Below are 22,589 nucleotides of genomic sequence, written 5' to 3' on the forward strand. Positions count from 1 at the left end.
TCTTATATACTCCCCTTGAACAATAACATTGTGTGCCTATGATAATTTATAAGCCTTTGAATTAATAAGGCTAGTACAAGTGGCATAATGGTTTGTGCGTTTGACTGTCATGCCAAAGGTCTTGGGTTCGATCCCTGCCTATGCCATCTAAACTTTTTCTCACGGGTACTGCCTCTTGCGAGGAATTGACAAAATTCACCAAGAGTAATTCTTTTCTCGAGTTAGCCGTTCGGATTCGGCATATAAACTGCAGGTCCCCTCCATCCCTGACAACAGTACTTGTAGACAGGAATATTTGAAAGTTGTAATTCACTAGGCCCTAGTTCTCAACAGAATGTTGCCCCACCCAATTTATTTTATTTAAACGCAAAAAATATTGTCTAGACCTGAATTCACACAAAAATATAAAAGTGACCCAATGTTTTCTGCTGTTTTTAAATCAATGTTATTTTAATCTTTGAACTTTAATTATTGAAGATTGTTATAGTCGAGTAAAAATGAGTTGAAATTGGATTTTGAACTTTCAAAATAAAGAAATGAAACAATCTATACGTTTGTACATTTAAACAATAATTTTTTGTATAATTTTTAGCCATGTAATAATTTTACCAAATAATTAAATATTTAAGATTATAAATACTGAAAAGATCGATTTATTTGGAACGACTGTTTTACTAAATTATAACAAAATATTATTTGTATCAATACTTAAATTTTTTTAGATATGTATGTGATTTTATTTCACATAACTTTAGGTGTATGTCTAAACGTTTTCCCTCCCTAATACAAATTGGATATTATTGTCTTTTTTATAAATTGTCTATACAATTCCTTATTTTCACAAACTTAATCTAAAAAAGAAATAACAATTAAGTAGTTTACTTATTCAAAATAAAACAATATTAGTTGCTTGATATTCCCAACTTCATAATATAAATGTTGATAAGAACAACAAACTACGTATCTATATGTCATAGAAATGTGTATGTATTTTTTATACCATCAATAGAAACAAATATAGCAAACTATAAAAAAAATTATAACTACAACGTAGTTTGATTGCTATTAAATTCCTGCTGTAATATAACTTTAATCTGATGTACGTAACAGCAGTGTTACAGAGACACACTACACGTACCAGTATCTTGCAGTTCGTATAAATAATATATAAGTATCTTTCGGCATATAAGCGCTAGCGCTTTTGCAAATATTCCGATGGTCTTATGAGAAAAATATTAGTTCACTTGATAATTCAAATAACTTGAAGTACTTGTTCCTATTCAAAATTGTAGATACTTTTGTTGTTTTTTTTTGTGCTTCTTTTGTTTATTTAATCAAATATGAGCACAGAATAAAACAAAAAATTGCTGGTCTGGATTTATTTTGAACTACAAAGCTTTGACGCATATCTTTAAAATATTCGCTTATTTGAAAGCTGAATATGTATATTTATTTTAAGATCTTAGGAATAAAAATGGTTGTTTTCTGTCCCAAAATAGACGAGGAGATGCAGAATGTTAAAACTGCGGCGTTGATCAATTAAAAATAAACTGTGAGTTGATTTCTGTTTTTTAAGAAATATCTCTGCTTTTTTTGTATCTTCTTAGAATTTACTTTACTTTACACATTATCATGTGATTACATTTATTAACCTTAAACTCAAGCTAAAGTTTTATATTAACTGCTTTTGCTAATATTTTAAGTGTAATTAACAGTGCAAATGTTATTTTTAAGTATCGTGGACAAATAACACAACAAAATAAAATGAATATACATATGTAAGAAAATGGCAAGTGCAATTTTAATTCTGTTGTCCGAGCAAAAGTGATATGGTTTATCGCAGTTTAAAATGTAATATCAATATAATAAGTACTTGAATGCCTCTGACCAAATAATCTCCAAGGGTTGCGATTTGTGATTAGGAAACCGTTGTTAATTAAAATGAAGTGATGGAGTTTTATTTGTTTCCTTGCTTCCTTTTATGTTATCATAGGTATCAACTGGCCTTGATAAAAATTATACACATAATAAATATTGCTTGCAGGCCTTGAAACTTAAGAATAAGGGTCTTCGGTTCGATATGATCTAATTTCATCACATTAGAAATTTTGATATTGTTCGAATAATTTACTGTAAAATTATATACTTTTGACAAATAAAAAACACGGTCTTATACAATTGATATAAATAAAAAATTGACGGCTTTGTTTATCCAAGGATGTCAAATTCACACCAGTAATTTTAAATCCCGTTTTATTAAGTACTTGATAATATTGATATGTTTTAAAATTGTGTATTATTATTTTTGGTTGACTCTTTTTGCTTTTCAAAAATTTTAAGCTCTACCGACCAATTTCTTGACAAATTTCTAGTCTCCAAAACCAGGTTTATTGATAAATTAAAACTTGATTGAGCTCTTACTCATTTCTTCATCAATTTTTGATCCGTTAGAAAACTGATTTGAATCTCTGTCTGAGATAGAACCTCGAATTAATAGACTTTCAAATTTTAGGGTCTAGGATATTAGATATTGGTTCGGTAATGTTTTTACATCTTCCAAGGACCTAACTTTTAGATTCGTTTGGTTTTGGATTAAATTGCACATTCAAATATTTTTAGAAAGCATATAAACATAGACGATTTGTCAAAAAGCCATAAATAAGAGTTTTATAAAGTCTAAAACTAACATAAAGCATTAAAACCCATTAATGTATTTACTTTTCGTGCGGTTAATTTATGTTTTATACATTTTTACATAAAAAAGTGGGAGGAAATTATAAATATTAGAGTTTATAATGAATACGACTATTGAATCTGTACAAATAGACATAAGAGTTATTTATTTCAATATTCTCATGGACAACATGACCAGATAAAAGTGTTGATAAAAGACAAGACGCCGTTTTGACATCAAATATTCCTAGAAGCCAAAATTGATTTTAAACCGAGTATGATTATTATGTGAAGTAATGCTTGAGTTCAAAATATTTTTAAAATGAGGTTCCAAAGATAAATTTATTTTAGAGCTTTGGCTAGAAATTGACCGTAAGGGTTTTTAATTATTAAATTAATTTATACAGAAATATCAAGTTCAATTTAACAGTTATTTTCTACAAAAAACTATACAAATTTAAACATCGCCAATAAACGCATTTATTTAGTGGAATAGAAAGAAAGAAAAAAAAACAATCTTTTAAAGTGGAAGAATTTCTGCAAACTTATTTATAATCAATTCGTAAATTTTTGCATTTTTAGCACGTATTTAACCTTATATCAGCAAGGCCTAAATATCTCACCAAATAACATGTATTCATAGATATTTATAACTGCTATATAGGGTGTTTCAAAATCTATCTACAAAATTTCGATGATAAATGAAACAAAAATTGTATCTCTTCTAGAATTGTTTGAATAAAATATCTGCCACTTCATTGATTTGTAGTTTTAAAGCCACAAAGTCTTTAAGAATGAACAAATCTATCTTAGAAATAATTTTTTTAGAAAAAAAAACCTTTTTGTGCCAAATTAACGTTCAAATTTTTCAACACACAAATTGTACAAATAAACCTTTTTTAAACCTGTTTTATAAAATAGAACAAACAAAAAAAAAAACACTTTTTAAAACACCCTACCCTAATGCATATAAAATACCTCGAGATACATATAGAATAACCTGTAGCTGTAGATATATGTAGATACTTTTAACAGAATAACATCTCAATTATGTTAATCAAATACTTGTATAGATTTCCTCACACACCTTTAGTGCCAAAATATAAACAAAAACAGTTTGATAACAAACTACTTTTCAAAATAAAATATTTGCCTTCAAATCCGGTTTTGGATAATAACACTTAAAAATAAAAACTTCTTGTGAAATTATTTAACCATGTTTTTTAAGTCTTAGGAACCTTTTTGTTTTCAAACAAAAATAATAAACCTTGTAAGAAGTTTGTATAAATCAAATAAGATATCTTTAATATCTTAGAAAAGAACTTTGATGATCTACAACTTATAGCTCGTGATGGCTTTAAATTTGGAAGTATCGACGATCGATAAACTTATATGTGTTAAAACTTTATTTTCTGCACAAGTTTTGGGAAAAGGTAAGAGTCAAAGGGTGGTATGCAAAATGCTTTCCATATCTTAGTCTAAAGTCACCTTATTTTGAGCTTTTGCTAGTTTCGTATATAAAAAAAAAAAAAAAACAGTTTTAAAACAAATTTCACAAAAATAAGATCGGTCTCATTTAAAAGATTTTGAGGGAATTCCGTATGTGGAAAATAAAGCTATATCTAAATTGAATGACTTAGTGCTCGTAAAATGTTGAGCTTGTAAATTTGTTGTCTATGCAATTAAAATCGCTGAATATTTGTTTCATTGGGTTTTGAATACGTTTACGTTCGTCATCCTTAGCTCAAGAACCAGTAGAGAAATCGACTTCAAATAAATTTTGTTACACAGATAATAATGCAGAAAGGGCTCTAAGAAATTTCGTTTGTGATTGTTTTTTTTTACCATAGCCATTTTGGTCAACCCTAAATATCTCACGAACCAAAACCGCCAGAGACTTCAACTAAATTTTATATTGTATATAAAACTAATATATTTTTGGAAAAAAATCCAATTAACTTTTTTTCATAAATGAAAAAAAAATGTGTCACCTCGAAAATTTTACGAATATAAAATGGTTTTATCTCCAAAACAATTTTGTGCAACAAAAAATAAAGTTTTTAACATCTGGTAAAATTTAAAAAAAAAATCTAATTGACAGTTTGTTTTCTAAAAAATAAAAACCTAAAAAAAACATTACTCAAAATTGGTAAAAATTGAATTTCGACTCAAATATTTTTTCAAAAATTTAAGATTATGGCTTCCAACTTATTTATTTTATAAAAAATATTGTTTTCAACATTCGGTAAAACTTTTAGAAAAAACAAATTGACAGTTTTTTTAACAAAAAATAAAAACCTAAACAAAATTAAAAATTGACTTAAATTAACTTTTCAAAACTTTAAGACATTGGCTTTAAATTAAATTTATTTTTTTTTTAATATTGTTGTCGAAATTGAGTATCATTTTGAGAAAAATTGAATTGACAGGTTTTTCACAAAATAATATAAACTTAAAAAGTGATTAACAAAAGTAGGTAAAAATTGGTTTTCGACTTAAATATCTATTTAAAACTTTGAGATTTTGGCTTACATCTAATTTTATCTCACATAAAATATTGTTTTCGACTTTTAGTGAATTTTTGATAAAATTCCAACATCTACATATACAAATAAAATCTACAAAATACAGTACGAACATTTGGTAAAAATGATGTCCAGTTCTCGATATCACGTGAACAATATAAGGTATTGACTTCAAATTAATTTCATTCATCCAATTTGTATTTGTTTATATAAGAAATAAAAACTTTACGAAAGCCTACAAACCTTTTAAGAAGCAAGACAAATCGACAGACAGGATGGGAAGTTATCAGTATGGGTCGCATCCCAGCCTCTTTTTTTCATTTCATATAAATTAAAACTGATGACTTAGCAAATCACGATACTAGATCAACTTTATGAACTGTCAGACGTTCTCTGACAGTCGAAACATAAATTTTCTAAATAAAACTAACTTAAAATATACAAGTTTACTCTTCTTTTTGTGTATACTTATAACAAATACTGATTTCTTTGAAGAAGATATTTTGAAAATTGATGATTTTTTAAGACTAAGGCTAAGTGAGATGAAACAAACATTTAGCACATCAAATTGAGCTTTGTCTAATTGCTAGTTTTCAATCTTACGATCTGTAGCTCATTGATAGAATCTTAAGGTGTTTTGAGTTGTGTTTTAAATTTTCGATGTAACCTTTAATAGTTTTAAAGTTCTATTTCACCTGCCAAAAAAACAAGTAAACAAATTCCTACACAGTTACCCACATTTGGAAATTAATAAAATAGTTTGTTCAAGTAATATTATATTTCTTAAAAACGTATTCCAAATAATGTTTAAATGTTCATAGATAAAAGTAATAGATTTTATTTTAAAAAATAAAAATAAAATCTTGACAAATTTGACCAACTATTCACGAAAAATTTACAAACATTTGTATTCCTAATAATTTTAGATATTTTATCTCTTGTATTGAATTAAGATATTTCAATCCATCGCTAGAATTTGAATTCACCATTTTAAGATAAATTTAAGAGTGTGCTAGTGTACGTTTGTAAATTTCACATTACGTTTTAATTTATAAACTTTAAATCGATAAAAACACTGAAAATCAACAAATCTGCTTAACAATATTTTCGGCCTCAATCTTCTTGAATGAACAATGCAAAGTCACTTTCAAAATAAATTTTAACTGTGAAATTTATAAGAGAAATCAATTAAACTGTTAGTTACAAAAATGAAAACACAACATTAGAGCAAATTGAAATAAAAATAAGAAAATACTCTTGAATTTTTTTTTCGGTCAACAGAAAATAGGATACTTTTTAAACTGTTGTTTGGTATTTTGTGTTGACAAATTATGGTTATATCAGAGGAATGTATAAATTCCAACACGGTTCTAATAATGAAAAATAGCCAGTGAGAATTACACTCCAACCTAGTCTAGGCCTTTGAGCTTCTCTTAACTGATTGACTATATCAGTAACAAGAAAAGGAAAGTGCTTTAAAAGTAATAAAAAAAAAACCTGCTAGAATTATCTTCAAAAATGGCAGGTTTTTCTGCTAAAAGTTTCAGTTTTAAAACTTTATAAAAACGTGTTTAAATATTTAAAGGGGATCAGATTAAACTTTAGTATTTTTGTAGCACATTTGTATTAAAAGAGTAGATAAAGGTCTACAAAGTGTTGACACTTTTACATGTGACTTTTATTTTTGGATTATTTTATAACAAAAATATTAACAATTATAATTTTCTAATTTCAATTTAATTAAAATTAACTTATTCTACACTAATACATCAAAAAGATCGATTTTTGACCATTTAATTTTAAACATTTAAGAATAAATTCTTGAGTGACTTATTAGTCAAACTCTCATAACGACAGAAAATTATTTTTCCTCACAAAAACATTAATATCCATCAATTTTTTTATTTCGTTCAAGTATTTGATGAGTTATAATTTTCAAACGATGGATAAAACATTATGCGACTTTTTGTTTTCAAGGCTAGAAATATGAATGAAAGGAATTTGTATACTGAAAAAGCTTTTCACATTTCTACGTCATATTTAAAAACAAAAATAATTGCAATTATAATTTGTATGTTGACAGCACTTAATTTAACAGGCTGTATATGATGAGAAAATTCTATATTTATTCTTAATTAATTTAAATTCAGTTTAGGTAAAACAATTAAAAACTAATTTATTCTATTTTTATGCTACCTTTCTTCAGGTATTTTTATTGCCACACTAAAGCTGCATAACTGTGTTGGTGAGTTTTTTTTTCTTCTTATAATCAATGCATTCCCATTACTTGTGTTCTAAAAATAAACACTGTCGCTGGCAAAGGTGAAAGTGGGCAAGGTCTTGATTTGCTTTGCGCTGGAAACTTATCTCACTTGAAGTTTGCTTGTGCCATTTATAATCCAGTAAAGGCTATCGACGTTGATCTTGAACAAAATAAAAAGAACTAGTACATTGTACTTAACTGTACACATGCATGTATTGGTGTATTGCATATTATGCTCTTAATGTGTCTTAAAGGCTTTTAAGTTGAACTAACTGGAACCTTTATTACATTCAAATACGTCTTTAATGTTCAAACAAATTGTATGAAAGCATACAAAAACGATCTCTCCAAAAGCATAAAAGCATTTTTAAAATTCAACATATTTTTCTGCGATGTTTGTAAGCCATCATTTCAAAATGTCGTCCATATAAGGAAATGAGAATTTAAAGTTTTTAATTATTAAGCTCCTTTTACTCTTCATTTACAAAATAAGTCCACATTTTCATTATGTTATTTCATTATATTGTTTTTGTACTTTTGGATTTATACGCACTTTTTGTTTTATAGAATTTTAAAAATAATTGTACGCCAAATATATTTGCAGCAAAGTCGTTTCTAGTGCTTTAATCGTTTAAAGTTACGGGTCATAAAGTAATACTCAGAAACATGACATATTCCTGATGTAATAGAACCTAGAAGTCAATATATGAATCGAAAGCTTAGAGTTTTTTCGTTTACTAAGTGCTCATATAACAATTTAAGCTTTAACTGTGCCAAAGTTGGTTTTTGTTTTAGTTTAGATGAATGAAACTTAAATCAGTTTATTCAAGATTTATACAAATGCTGAACTACCAATAATTGGAAAAGCACAGTTTTTTTTATCAAGTTTGTATTTAAAATTACACAAACATGTTTTTTTATGACTATAAATAAATTCCCGTGTTCCAGTCAAAGGATAGAGGGGACCTACATTTGTATGCTGAATCCGTATGGCTATTTTGAGAAAGCACTTTTCGTAACAAGAATTACTCTGCGAGGATATGACGATTCCTTGCAAGAGGCAATACCGCAAACGGACAAATTTTACTTTTTCCGACGAAGCCAGAAATAATTTTCAAAGCAAATCTCACCGTTTCTTATCGTTTTTAATTAAACATTTAATCAAAATTATTTATTTACGAGTGCAAAGTGCTAAAAATATTAAATATAATTATCGCAAGCAAAAAAAGGCAAACAAAAATAGTAACAATAAATTTACAACTTTTTTTTACGTCCAGTAGCTAAAAAGTCAATGCCTCGTGATTCTATATGAAGCTAAAATTAGCTTATCAACAATATTTTGTATGTTTAAGGAGAGAGAGATGGGGAAAAAGTAAAGGAGACACATTTTTAAGTATAGATTAATACATTACTTAAATCATTAACAAGTAATTATCGTTACCTAAGAGTTATAGACTGATATCGTCACTTAAACTTTTATTATTACTTTTAAAAAAATGTCATTACGATACCAGCTTCATTTTAGATTATAATTAGTTTCACCTAGATGATTTGATACTTCAATACCTTGGAAGTATCTTTTCCATTAACAAGACGTCATCTGCCGCATCGGCAAAGCCTCCCCTTTTCTAGTGCTCACACTGTGTCTACATAATAAGGGTAATATATCCCCTTGAGTGTGCGCTTATTATAAAAAAAAAAAAGCAAAAGCGGCGTACGGTATGATGCCAAAAAATTTGTGGGTATAACTCTATTAGCTTAAGAACAAAGCTAAGACTGTTTCGCAAAAATATCGAATCTGTGCTTCTTAATGGGTGCAGGACTGTGAAGATTTCTTCAGCCATAAAAATAAAGCTGCAAACATTCGTGAATGTCTTCGTAACATCCTAAGGATTTTCTGGCCAAACCGCATATCAAATGAGCTCCCTTATAGAAGGACAGGTCATTAACCTATAGAATCTATAATACGAAGACGTAAGTGGCAATGGATTGGACGTACGCTTCGAAAAGTTAACAACTGCATTGCTTGGCCTGCATAGAATCCGCTTACACAAGAAGGAAGAAGAGCTGGACAACCGAGAAGCACACGGCGCTGGACAGTCGAGGCAGAATCAGAGTCACTAGACAAAAGTTGGAGGGAGCCGAAATACATCTCCGGAAACCGTACACCATGGCGCATGACTTCGAAGCAATTTTCACAACATTGAATTAAATGCCGAGTTAGCTACAGACAGTTTTTCTTTTATGTGAGCACTGATACTCAAATTATTCGAAATAACGAAACCTATGTATTTGAATTCATTGACAACTTCGATACTGGTGCCATCTAATTGACAGGTCTTCGAGTTTTTGTTAAATCGAGTTTTATGCTTACCCACCATTATTTAAGATTTTGCAGAATTCATTTTCATTCATTGTTAAATGCAGCCTTAAAATCAATGAAACCACACATAAATGTTTTTTTTTTTCTAAAAAACTTCTTGCCACTGTAGTTAAGGCAAATATTTGATCCACCGTACAAAATGTTTGGCTGATAACCCGCTTGAAAACAACTGATAATAATATTGCACTGTGCCGAATCCGACAACCTGTTAAAAGTTTCAGATTATCAAAACAAAAAACTACAGACGAAAGGCGGTTGTTGTTTGAAAGAATAACCAACTTTATAAAGCTTAAGTTTGAAGTTTTGCGGCGTAAAAAGTCCTCAGTCCAACTAATATTAAAACAGACCTAGATTCTACTCTGGGGGAGTCTTTTCCTTCGTATATTGGGTTGCAGAGCTTAAACAAGATCGTACCAGCTGCCAAGATGAACATCGCATTGGTCGCCGGAAATGGTGAAGAAAATCCATAAAATAGTATTGGGTGAACTTCGATTGAAAGGGCCCCAGCTAGCAGACATAGGTAGGCATTTCAAAAAGAAGACGAAAACAATTTTATCTGCAGGTAAGGTAATGGCGTCAGAGTTTTTTGGAATGCGCGTGGGATAATTTTCATTGATTATCTTTAAATTGTAACGCTTGAGTAACGAAATTAAGAAACAGCCGCATTTGACGAAAAAGTAAGATTTGTTACGTCAAGACAATCCACCAGTTTACACATTCGTTATCACGATGGGTAAAATCAATGAGTTTAAGTTCGAATTGCTTCCTCACGCACCCTATTCTTGCCACATTAATTATTATTTCCAAACTTAAAAAAATGGCTTGTGCGTAAAAGATTTGTCAACAATGAAAAGGTGGAGTCTGCGGTTGGTATGACTATTTTTAGGTGCCCGACCGACGGTTTTCACTATAAACTGGAACAGTTACTGAACATCACTGGGAAAAGTGTATCGAGCTAAAACGTATGTTCTATATTCTTGGAAGCTTGTTTCGATTTAATAATGAACATTTTCATATACGATGTCGTGCCATAAGTTCTCTTGAGATAAGAATTATATAATTTTTCCATTCATTAGTGTTTAATTTATTAAGATTTAATGACAGACCTTAAACGTTATGGCAATCGATCTACATATATTGGCATTCACTGTTTCTATTGATGTTTTTGGCACTGATTCCGTCAACGCTATCATAACCCTCCCATGATGATCTACTGGTCTGTGAGACCAGGTGTGCGAAAAAATGCGAATAAATTTCATGTCCGTTGTTGTTTTTTGTTGAATTTGAATTTTTGTATTGTAATAAGAGAGCTTCTGTTAATTTAATATTGTTGTTTTATTGTCAAGGAGCATATGTACGAGTATATTTTTAAAAAAACACGAAATATAAGTTACACATTTCGAAAAATTTTCAGTTGAAAACCTCGGTCTGTGAGACCGGCGGGCGCAGCGTCACCATTGATCAAAGTCAAATTTGCGTCACCAATGGCAGGTTAAAAGTTTAATAAATGTCGTAAGAAGTATTTTATTCACGCTCTCCAATTCTGACAAAAAAAATTAAAACATGGACTTCCCAAGAGCCAATCTTAAGCTTTTTTGAAAACAAAGGCACTTTAGTGTTGTTTTGGCTTTGTTTGTTTCACCAGAATATTAGAGAATAATTCATCTTTTTCCATTGAAAAGGGGATTTGTTAAACATTTTATCAAACCCTCTACCACCCTCAAAACCCTCAAAACTTGTTATGTGACACTCTGAATAGAGACTTCTAAATCAAACCTTTACAGAAAGTTGGTGATGGTTAAGTTTGACCATAGTTTAAGTTTAATATGATAGGTTAATTGTATCGTTTTTATTGTTTTAAACCTTTTCAACGTTAACAATCTTGAAGAATTATTTCATGCTCATTTCTTGCGTGCCACAGAAAAAGCTTTTTCACTCTTTAGACGATAATTTTTTAGTGTAATGATCTGTAGAGCATTGATAGTTCTTAATGTGTATAGATGCTCCCTAATCAGCATTGAAAGAGATCTTGTGAATATATCCCATTAAGTGAACTTTATCTTTCTTTTGAAGATATTTGAAACTGGAGGAGAACCCGATGCCCAACTCATTCCTTACCTATGTTAGGAAATTATTGCGATTCTATTTTCTTTAGCGCCTCAATCCATTTTTACGTTAGCGAAACTAAAACCAAATTTACATTTTTTCTTTGCTTACTAATGTAAATATTTAGAAAAATAAGATAACCATTTTATATCAAATGAATGCTTTGAGCAATATAAGGTCTTGAAGTTTTATAACAGTATTAATGGCGCGATTAAGTATGTATGTATTTAGTTTGAGTTTTGCACATGTAAGTTGCAGTCACTCTACACAAATTAAGTATTTTATTAGTACGAATAGCACTAAGTGTTTCCTGTCCACATAATATGTGTCTTTTTTTCAAATTGATATGTATACGTATAAGCGCGCTCTTATACTTTAAGGGTCTTCAAATTGTTAAGAGTATAAGTATATGCTTCTTCACATTTGACACGCTTTTTTCACGTGACTTATGTGTGAGGTGAGGGATGAGAATGCAGAAAAAATGCGAAACAAACGATGTCAGAAAATTAAAATTAAAGTACAATATGAAATAAGTTAATAATAAATCATAATATAAATCTTCAAAAGGTTCCGAATAAGGTTTTTATGTTTTAAATAAATAAAAGAAACAATTTTACAGTTGATTAAATAAAAGCATACTATTTTTTTGGCGGATCATTTGATGTTTTCTATGTTTTAATTTAGTAAGTTAGGCATTTTATTTTATCATAAGGTAATCCAATGGTAAAAATAAATACATTTTGAAACCATCAAAAGCACCGACTTTGACAATATTAGCATTCCAATGGAAAATCAAAATTTATGGATTCTCACTGAATTTAGAACCAAACGAATGGCACAGAATTTGTATTGTTCTAGTATTCAATCAAAGCATATGGTGTTGCTAATCTGTTGTTTTTATGTAGAAATATAACTGGTTTCAAAAGTATAGGGCCGGAATTTGACATATGTATGTCAATCTAAGCTGTTAAATCATTTTTCTTTTCAGTTGAAAGTCTGACATTTACGAAAATGGATCCTAAAAACCTACTATAAAAATAGTGGTTCTGCAACAGCCACATAGGAGGAGATTATGGTTTACATAATCGTCCAGGTTCGCAAGCAAATTGTGAAGAAATCTGAAGACACTGGGATTGGTTACAGATCTTTTAAGTCCTTGCATCATTGTTTCGCTCGTACCACTAAAAATATCGATGTTCAATTGAAAGTGTTGCCGAAGAGCCGAATGTGTCGATAACTCGTCGTTCTCAGGAATTAGAACTGTCTTACAAAGTCCAGCTCACACAACAACTGAAATCAGCTGACCGCTACGTTATAGATACTTCGCATGGGTGCTTGAATAACAGACGGTGGACGGTGGTTTTTCGAACGAAATTTTCTTCAGCGAGGAAGCACACTCGGTGGGTATGTTAATAAACAAATTGTTATTCGTGGTTCCGAAAATCCTCAAGTAATTGAAGAGAGGCCATTATATCCACAAAAAGTCAATGTTTGGTGACATTCATCGGTCCGGAGGTATAATTGGACCTTACTTCTTCAAAAACGAAGATGGAACTACTGTCGCCGTCAATTCGGAGCGTTATGGCTGAATCACAAACACGCTTCGGCTTCGTCTGCGTTACGGCCTGCTTCGAGGTTGCTTTGAATGACATTTCTATTATTTCATCCCGCCAAAGATCAAATATTTTGTTTTTTGACATTTTTGTACAGATGTTGAGCTTAGACAAAGCAAATGTTCAGATGCATTGAATTCCTATGGCTGAACTCGTAAACGTCAGGTGAAGCCGAATCTGAAGCGTGCTTGTGATTCAGCCATTATGGTCATAAGATAACTGACTTTTTTTTGTCTGCTATTAAAAAAAAACTACTTGAAGAATATGTGGTTTTAACAAGACGATGCCACATGCCACACAACTCGAGCGAATATGGTTTCAATGCAATGTTGTCGTGGCGATATCATTCGGGCACCAACATCATGCAATTTAACACCGTGGGTCTTTTTTTGCGGCTACGCGAAAGACCGCGTTCAAACAGATAAACCTTTAATTCTTGAGTACTTAAAAAACCAACATTCGTCAATTTATGGCAAAGATACCGCTCTATATTTGTCAAAAAGTGGTCGAAAATTATCTCAAAAAATCAATGCTTACAACAACGAAAATAAATATGATGAACAAAAAATATTTTATATGTGTTTTATTTACGTTTACTTTTACAACCGCAAAATGGATAATCCCCGTCCTTTGGAAACTAACAAGCCTATTCTGATATTCATCGGGTGGAATTTTGCTTGAATTTTCACTAAACATTATTCTGCTATTCATTCGAAGTGAACCTGTGTATGTCGGTCGGTAATACTGCGCGGTATTCATCTATTCACGTGAAAGCTTTCATTCTAAACAATTCAGATCCGTATATAAAATGCAGCGGATTTTTCATTTGATGCCTGGTTTGTTAACTTTTATAATCAAAATGTAAGTGAAAACTAATTTGTTGCTAAATTAAGAATATTTGTTTCAGAAATAATAGAATATTGAACATTTTTAGGGAAAGGAATACACTTTTTAACATTTCTCCGAAGCTCTCTGTTTGAGGATTCTCTTATTCCTTTTCTTACTAATGGAAGAAAAAGTCAAATAATGTACTTTTCCAAATATTAAACAAATTATTCTGTTTGAGTGGATTGATTAAACTTAATTTTTTTATGAATCAAAACAATTTATCCAACATTCCCAAGATTTTTACATGAACAGCTATTTATTTGAATGTCACATTGGTTTGGGATAATGTAGTTCACTCGATGGATAGCAGAAGTGAAAGGCAGTGTGAAAGGGAATCGAATGGGTGCATCGAATATACGATCCACGTGAATAGCAGAATAGGGCTGTAAATTTACAAATCACAAAATAATAAAAAAATAAAACAATGTTTTTGAAAAATAAGAAAATACTTGGCTAGATAAGAAAACTATAATATGTAAGCACAAAATTGGCAAATGTAATTGAAACAAAAACAAAAAACAAAGCAGTTCTAAATACAAAACAAAAACATGAAAACGTAAAGTTTTATTTCCGAAACTTTTCAAAAACAAGATGACGTTCAATAAGGGAGGTAGTTGTTAAGATTGTAAATAGTGGTAAATGTAAACACACTTTGTTTTGCGAATACCGATTATGAAATAATATTTTGAATGTGTATATAGAAGTGTACTTATTATTACGTGTTCTTATGTCAAATGTAAATTACATACATAAGTACATCTGTCAAAGGTTTTGATTTTCTCAAAAGTTTTGAGAATATAACACGTACAGTACGTAAACTACTAAGTATGAAAATATGTATTTTTAAGGTTTATGAATATATTCTAGATTCATATTGTCAGCCAATTTCATAATTCAGCATAAAGAATTCTTTTAAATAAAAAACCAAAAAACATGCTACATTTTCAGATAATGTCTCTTAAACCTTCCTAATTTAAACAAAATAAATTTATGATTTAATTCTGAAATGAAGTACAAAAACCTACGATATTCTTTTTTTTAAATAAAGAAAACAAGTTCTTCGTCAAGGTTTGGTTTTGGTTACTAGTTAGAAGCTTAATGTGGGATCGTCTTTGTGAATAAGTGATCAAATTTTTGTTTTTATCACATGTTCAAAATGTATTGCATTCAAAAACAGATAAAAAAGCTGTCATATGTCTATTACTTTTTTAACAAATGTCACTGGTTGTTTCATTGAACTTATTTAAAATTCATTTAATAACTAAATTTTCTTCCCACTCAACACAGCATCATCTTCTTTATCATCTCGCTTTAGCTTCAGCCTTTTCACCAATACTATCTCAAGAAGAAATGAAGAAGAATGGAAGAATATTTAAAAAAAAGAAGCTTTTTTGAAAATGAGAATGAGAGAATGGGCAATGACTTACTTTCTTAGGGACGCGTTGTTGATCTTGTTCTTTTTTGTTTTCAGCTTCTACGTTGACTTTGTTGCTTTCCTTTTTAAGGGACTCCTTTACTCCTGATAGGATTATTTCTTGGCACAAGTTATGAATTGATAAATTCTTTCACTGATAATGCGGTACACACACTGATAAATCATAAACCATAAAGATAATAGATAAAGGAGGTAAAAACACATCGATACTTAAAAAAAAAGTTATTTCGAAAACTTATAAGTGTATGTGTGTATTTTGTTTCTTATTCTGTTTCCGCGTTTTTATCTTCTTCTATCCCGAATGAGACCAATGTCTCGTAATATAACTTCGTAAATATATTCTGTACTGAATTCACAAATACTACGATCATTTTATCATTAACCACAAACTCATGTTTTATATATTTATGTGGGGGTTCTTATAGAGTATTTTATTTTATTCAATTTTAATTCACCAATACACGATCAAATGACGATCACTCTGATTTCTTTTCACTTCTTCTTTTCACTTTGAGTAATTTTTCCTCTTAGTATTTTTTTTGTTTTGCGTACTTTATTATATTTTGCGTTTTCTGTTTTGCTTCTGTGAATAAGTTTTTTTTTAATTTTGTATTTATTTACGCGCACTTTCCGAAATTCAAGTTTAATTGTTCAGTTGAACTTTGCAAGATTAAATTAACTTCTGAGTCGACTTGCGAGGAGTATAACACCACTGAGACTGAGACTTTTTGAAATATTCTTCATCATAAAGTTTGATCGATTTGAGGAGAATTTTTCTTTTCTGATCGAACAACTACAAACTTCGTTTGTAAATATCGAAATATCAAACTGCGGACCGGCTTATCAACAAAAGGCTAGAAGTATATAGATATTCACTTTGCATTATCGAAATTAGTCAGCAGAAAAATAAGAACAGAAGTATAATCTTATGGACCTCTCTGTGAGGTCCACAACTCCAACAAATTTTAGAAATTTCGTAAGTGGGGACCGGGAGCTGAAATATTCTTCTTCTAACGGCGAAAATAAATACAACTAACGAATTTAATTCCTCTCCGGTGATCTTTGTCATCACATCACGGCAACAACTTAACGTCTCGAGTGCAATAATTTAACTCACAATCACAATGTTTCGAATCACGACGACGACGATCACGAATACGATCATCGATCGTCGACTCGTCGTCAATTCAAGTTTTTCAAAAAAGCACTCAATTAAAGTCTCCAAAGCCAATACACTGGCAGATTGACTTCAAGAACGAAATGCCAAAGAAGAGAACACAAATTATATATATATAAATATATTTTAAGTCGTATTTCAGCTTTTTTTCTACTTGTGTTTGATATCAACTCACATTTTTTGCTTTTCCTCTTTCTTGCCTCTTTCACCCCCTTGAATGTATATTAGGGTCTTATGTCTATGCAGGGTAGCTTTAAAGTAGAGAATAGAAATGGAGAAGAGAAGTGAAACGATCACAGCAAACAGCAAAAGAAAATGAATAATATTACGGATAGCAAAGATGAAATAAAAACAAAATAAAGAAAGAATAAAACAGAAAAAGAAAAATCTCCACACAAATGACACTTGTTACGTAAGTGTAAATAGTTACTCGATTCACTATTTACTTTTGATAACTTTTTTGATAGGTATAAAGTCTCAATCGATTTAATTTTAAAACAAGAGCATTTTTATTGAAAATGATTTTAATATTAAAATTACAAAAAATAATGGAAATATTATAAAGGTTAAACTTTGTGCTCTGTTTTTGCGACTCTTTCTTGTGGTGCCGTATGTGGTGCGGTGCGGCGCGGCGCGGCACGGCGTATTTAAAGCTTGAAGAGGAAACAACACAAAATGTGACGGACACGAAATAGGTATCTACATACATAGGTATATACATCTAAAAACAAAACTCGTCAAACGAGGTTACAGGTAAAATTAATATACTAAGTGTTCCGCGTATAATAATCCGCACACAGAACAACTTTACTACATTAACATTTCAGTGTACTCGTATGTTGTCCGGAGCGGAGGAGGAGAGTTGCTAAAAAATTAAACTACGTTTTTATACTCGTCACGTCATCATTCTCAAATTTATATAAAAATTAAAATACGGCAAACGAAAAGAACAAAAAAGGACAAACAATTTGAAGAAAAGTATCGTTCTTTTTTCTTATTATTATTTTCCCACGTCAATTTACAAAAAATATGCGTTACCTATTTTGTATATTTGTGTAAAATTGAAATTTGAAAATTAGAACAATCGTTTTTAATGAGAAAACCGAAAAACAATAATTTATTTTTGCAGGTAAAAATAAAAATAATAATAAATCGTGATTACGTGCAAAACGACGACCTCGTGGCTCGGTTTTTGAGTGACTATGATAATAGCACGGACTCGCTACTTGTTATCTAGTTGGATGCGGATTGACAACTAAAGTGGAGGCTCGGAATATGGGATTAGCTTTCGCAGTTTGTGTTGAATTTGCTGGTGGTTGATATTTTGTTCGTATTATTCTTTGAAGTCTCCATCGTTTTGTAGGAAGACGTGAACGAAAACGAAGACGTGTGATATGAGTATGTCGATCGGTGGGGGGATTTGGGGTATGGGGTTTGGTGTTCGGGGGGTTTTATAAAATGAGAGGGTGTGTGTTTTTGGGTGGAAGACGTATGACGGAATCTATGCATGAATACTCGAGCGAGAGCACCTTTTTATCTTTTTTTTATTTTATTGAATACTATCTGTTGAATTTACGTTCCACAATGTTCCACACAATTTGAAATTCACTCAAAGAATGGAGTTGAGTGTGTTCGTATTTTTACTTTTATTTATTTTGCTCAGTTTCAGAAGGGATGTATTGTATATTGTATAGTTGAGGTATATAATTTTATCACACAGAATGCAGTTTAAGAAGATTACAAGTAGATTTGTATTTCATTCATTCACTTTCCATTCTAACTCTGGATGTGATGATATACTTTACTACTTTAAGTAATTGAGGAGCAAATTACATGCTGTTAATATCATAGATCATTTAAACGGTCAGTTACATTTTTTTGGGGTTGAAAAAAATATCTAGGTTGTATGAATTTGCTTATGTTTATGATGATGTGATTAGATTAAAATTAGGATTGATGACAGATATTTTTAAAGGAAACTTTTTGTATTATTTTAATTCAAGAACATAACGTTTCTAGACATTTAAGAAATACCTATTTAATTTCTAAGTTCATCCTGAGATAAGATTAGCACGAATACGATAGCTTTGACGAGAAGATATAATAACGGTTTTTTGTAGAGAAGCTTAATAAAGGGTGATTTTTTAAAAGCTATAGGAAAGCTTTTTTTGTCAAATATTCACATTACGGCAGACCCTTTAAAAAACCCAAGAACACCAAATCGACACCCACCATCTTTTCATCGATTTCAAGGCCGCATATGTATGACAGCATCTACCGGGATGTGCTGAATAAAGCCATGTCTAGTTTTGGCATCCCTGCCAAACTTAACCGATGCAGAATGACGATGGAGAATGCACGCTGCTCTATCAAGGAAAAGATCTTACCGATGCATTTGATGTCAAAAAAGGTTTTAGACAAGGAGATGCACTGTCATGCGACTTCTTTAATATCGTTCTGGAAATAATTGTGCAAAACTCAACCGTCAACACTAGAGGCACAATCTTCAAAGGTCCATCCAACTATGTACTCGGATACGCAGATGATACTGACATTATTGGAAGATCAAAGCGTGATGTCAGTGGAGCGTTTTTGAGCATTGCGACGGAAGCGAAGAAGATGGGTTTAGTGGTCAATGAGGGCAAGACTATGTATATGCTATCATCAAAAAAGGACATTGAACAACGACAGTGTTGCTGCAAGCTTAAAAATCTGGAATCTTAGTACAACATAAATATCGAAACCAAATTTGTGTTATTCAATTCGATTTTATTTTCTAAAAAAAAATAATATTAGGAATATTCATATTATACCTTAATGATAATACAATCTTACAATTGGTCTTAATTAACAACAACCAAATTCCAACTTGTTTTTAGCAACTTAACAAAATTCCTCTTTTTATATATCACCTTAAAAAATGTCGTAGATATCAAGCGCGCCAAATGTTCATGATTGTTTTTCTCTTTCGTTAGAAAGGGAGACAATTATTCTTAAAACATGACAATCAAAATCTTGCCATCCAAAAGTTTTATTTTAAATATAATACTCGATGACAGACAGCTACTCGTATAACTTCGAGGTAGTAAAGGACTTTGTCTACCTAGGCACAGCTATAAACACAGCCAGCGACACCAGCGCTGAAATCATATGAAAACGAAACGAAGAATAACTCTTGCAAATCGCTGCTTCTTTGGGCTTAGAAGGCAAATTAGAAGTAAAGTCCTCTGTCGAGCATCTAAAATCACCATCTATAAGACACTCATCATCCCGGTTCTCATTTATGGCTCTGAGGCATGGACCATATCAAAGAAAGATGAGAACGTCTTAAGATGCTTCGATAGAAAAACTCTTCCGGTAATTTTTGGTCCCGTACGCATAGATAGAGAATGGAGGAGAAGATATAACGACGAACTGTACTGGCTGTACAGCGACACTGACTTAGCAAAAATAAAGTCGAAATGTATGAAATCTTTATTTGAATCGATAGTACGGTCCATATAATTTAATGTTTGAATATTATTCTTGCAAATGTTGACCTTGACTGCGCCTCAAATGGTCCATGCGCTTAGTCCAATTTTTGCCTACTCTTTCCAACATTTCGTCCGGTATGCGTCAATTGAAGCGGGCTTGTCTGTATAGACTAGAGCTTTAACATAGTCCAAAAGTTATCTAAAGGCTCTAAATCGCTTTTCCCGAAGTGAAATAAAAAGTTCACCGAACTCTCCTCTCAATAAGCCTATTGTTGCGCGTGATGTGTGACATGTGGCAGTGTCTTGTTGTAACCACATGTCATGCAAGTCAAGCTCTTCCATTTTGGGCAAAAAAAGTTGGATACCATCTCACGGTAGCACTCATCATTCACATTTACGTTACGATTCACACCATCTTTGAAGAAGTACGGTCCAATGATGCCACCAGCCCATAAATAGCACCAAACTGTGACTTTTTTTGGATGCATTGGTAGCTCTTGCAATGCTTCTGGCTGATATTTACTCCAAAATCCGCAATTCTGCTTATTTATGTAGGTACCCATCTAGCCAAAAATGAGCTTCGTCGCTGAACACAATTTTTAGGTTAAAAGTGCATCTTCCACCAATTTACCAAGAGCCCATTGACCAAAAATTGTACGGTGCAGTGGTCGTTCGGCTTCGCCCAATTTCTGCGAACAGCGCGGCGACGAATCTATATTTGATGGTCATCATTAATACTGACGGATACAGCTGCGATATTTTCTTCAGTTCACACTCTACGTAAGCGTGTTGGCGGCTTAATGTCGAACATTTAGTCCCAATAGCACGAATAGCCGCTTCAGCATGTCCATTCAACTTACCATAAATTGGAAAAAGCGCGCGATGAACTTTCTTAACAGAGCAGCACACATTTTGATAATAAAATTCAATAATTTGCAAGCGTTGTTCGTTTGTAAGACGATTCATTGTTAAATTATAGACCAAACTGAAGATGTTTGACAGTGAAACAAAACACGAAAGGTGCGTTAGCTGTTTAAACCAGTGTTGCCAAAAAGATAATAGCTAAAAATCACCCTTTACAAGCCCTCTCGTGAGGTGCAATTTTATAAAAATCTTATAACAAAGGACTGGGATGAGACCCACACTGATAACTTCCCATCCCGTTTTTCGATTTGTCATGCTTACAACTGTAACAGAATATTCATAACAATATTTTGTCCATATCTTTCTTTGTTCTACTTGAGTTGAAAACCATTTCTAATTAGTTATTTTTGTAGATTTTCGTTTTTTTTCTTTTTTAATTTGTCAGTTGAATTTTTCTAAAAGATTAATTAAAAACTACCAACAATATTTTGAATACCATGAAATAGCTTGATTTTAAATTATATTTTTTAACTATATCTTTATTCGAAAACCAGTTTTTAACAATTTTATTAGAGTTTCTGGAAAATTTTGTATATCTTTGTATAAACAAATACAGATTGAATTTTTCTAAGAACAAAACCTTTCCTTAACAACAACATTTAGCACAGAATTAAATTATTTTGAAGATAATACCTTCATTTATTCACTAGATATCGATATTCAAACATCAATTTTACCATCTGCACTATTGTATGTAGATTTTAATTTTAATGATAAAATTCACTGTTTAATTTTTATAAATTTTTTACTGGCTGTCAAGAACAATATTTCCTATAAGATAAAATAATTTTCAAGCCAATATCTTAAATTTTTGAAAAGACATGAGTCAAGAATCACTATTTTTAATTTTTTGTTTTTTTCTTAAAGCTGTTTTTTTTTTTATAAAAATTTGACCATATGTCGAAAAAGTTATTCTTTGTGAATACAACTATTTTTTTAAAAAATCATTTTTTGTTAGTAAAATATATAATACATATTTTGTTTCAGTTTTTTTAGATTAATTCAAAAACCTTTAATTAGTTTGGTAACGCGTCACAATATTATTATACACCTTAAATTACTTGTAACGTTTGTCCCTTATGGATCCTAAACTACTTAACCGATTTTAATCAAATTTTGTACACCGTAT

The 22,589-nt window shown here is 30.9% G+C and overlaps 1 protein-coding gene across 5 annotated transcripts in view; it reads right to left on the reverse strand.

The window, feature by feature from the left end:
- Positions 1–18,338, reverse strand: part of LOC129953639 (forkhead box protein O) — a 72,011-nt gene extending 53,673 nt beyond the window's left edge. The window contains exons 1-2 of one of the 5 annotated variants that reach the window (XM_056066907.1): positions 18,226–18,338; positions 15,879–16,740 (exon numbers count right to left, since the gene is read on the reverse strand). The gene's annotated coding sequence lies outside the window, so the exon portion shown is untranslated. Of the gene's footprint in view, positions 1–15,878; positions 17,132–18,101 lie in introns of those variants that run through there. The other 4 variants (XM_056066909.1, XM_056066908.1, XM_056066910.1 and 1 more) reach the window with 4 other exon arrangements.
- Positions 18,339–22,589: the final 4,251 nt, after the last annotated feature.

This window comes from Eupeodes corollae, chromosome 1, assembly GCF_945859685.1.
Source record: "Eupeodes corollae chromosome 1, idEupCoro1.1, whole genome shotgun sequence".
In the NCBI taxonomy this organism is placed as follows: domain Eukaryota; kingdom Metazoa; phylum Arthropoda; class Insecta; order Diptera; family Syrphidae; genus Eupeodes; species Eupeodes corollae.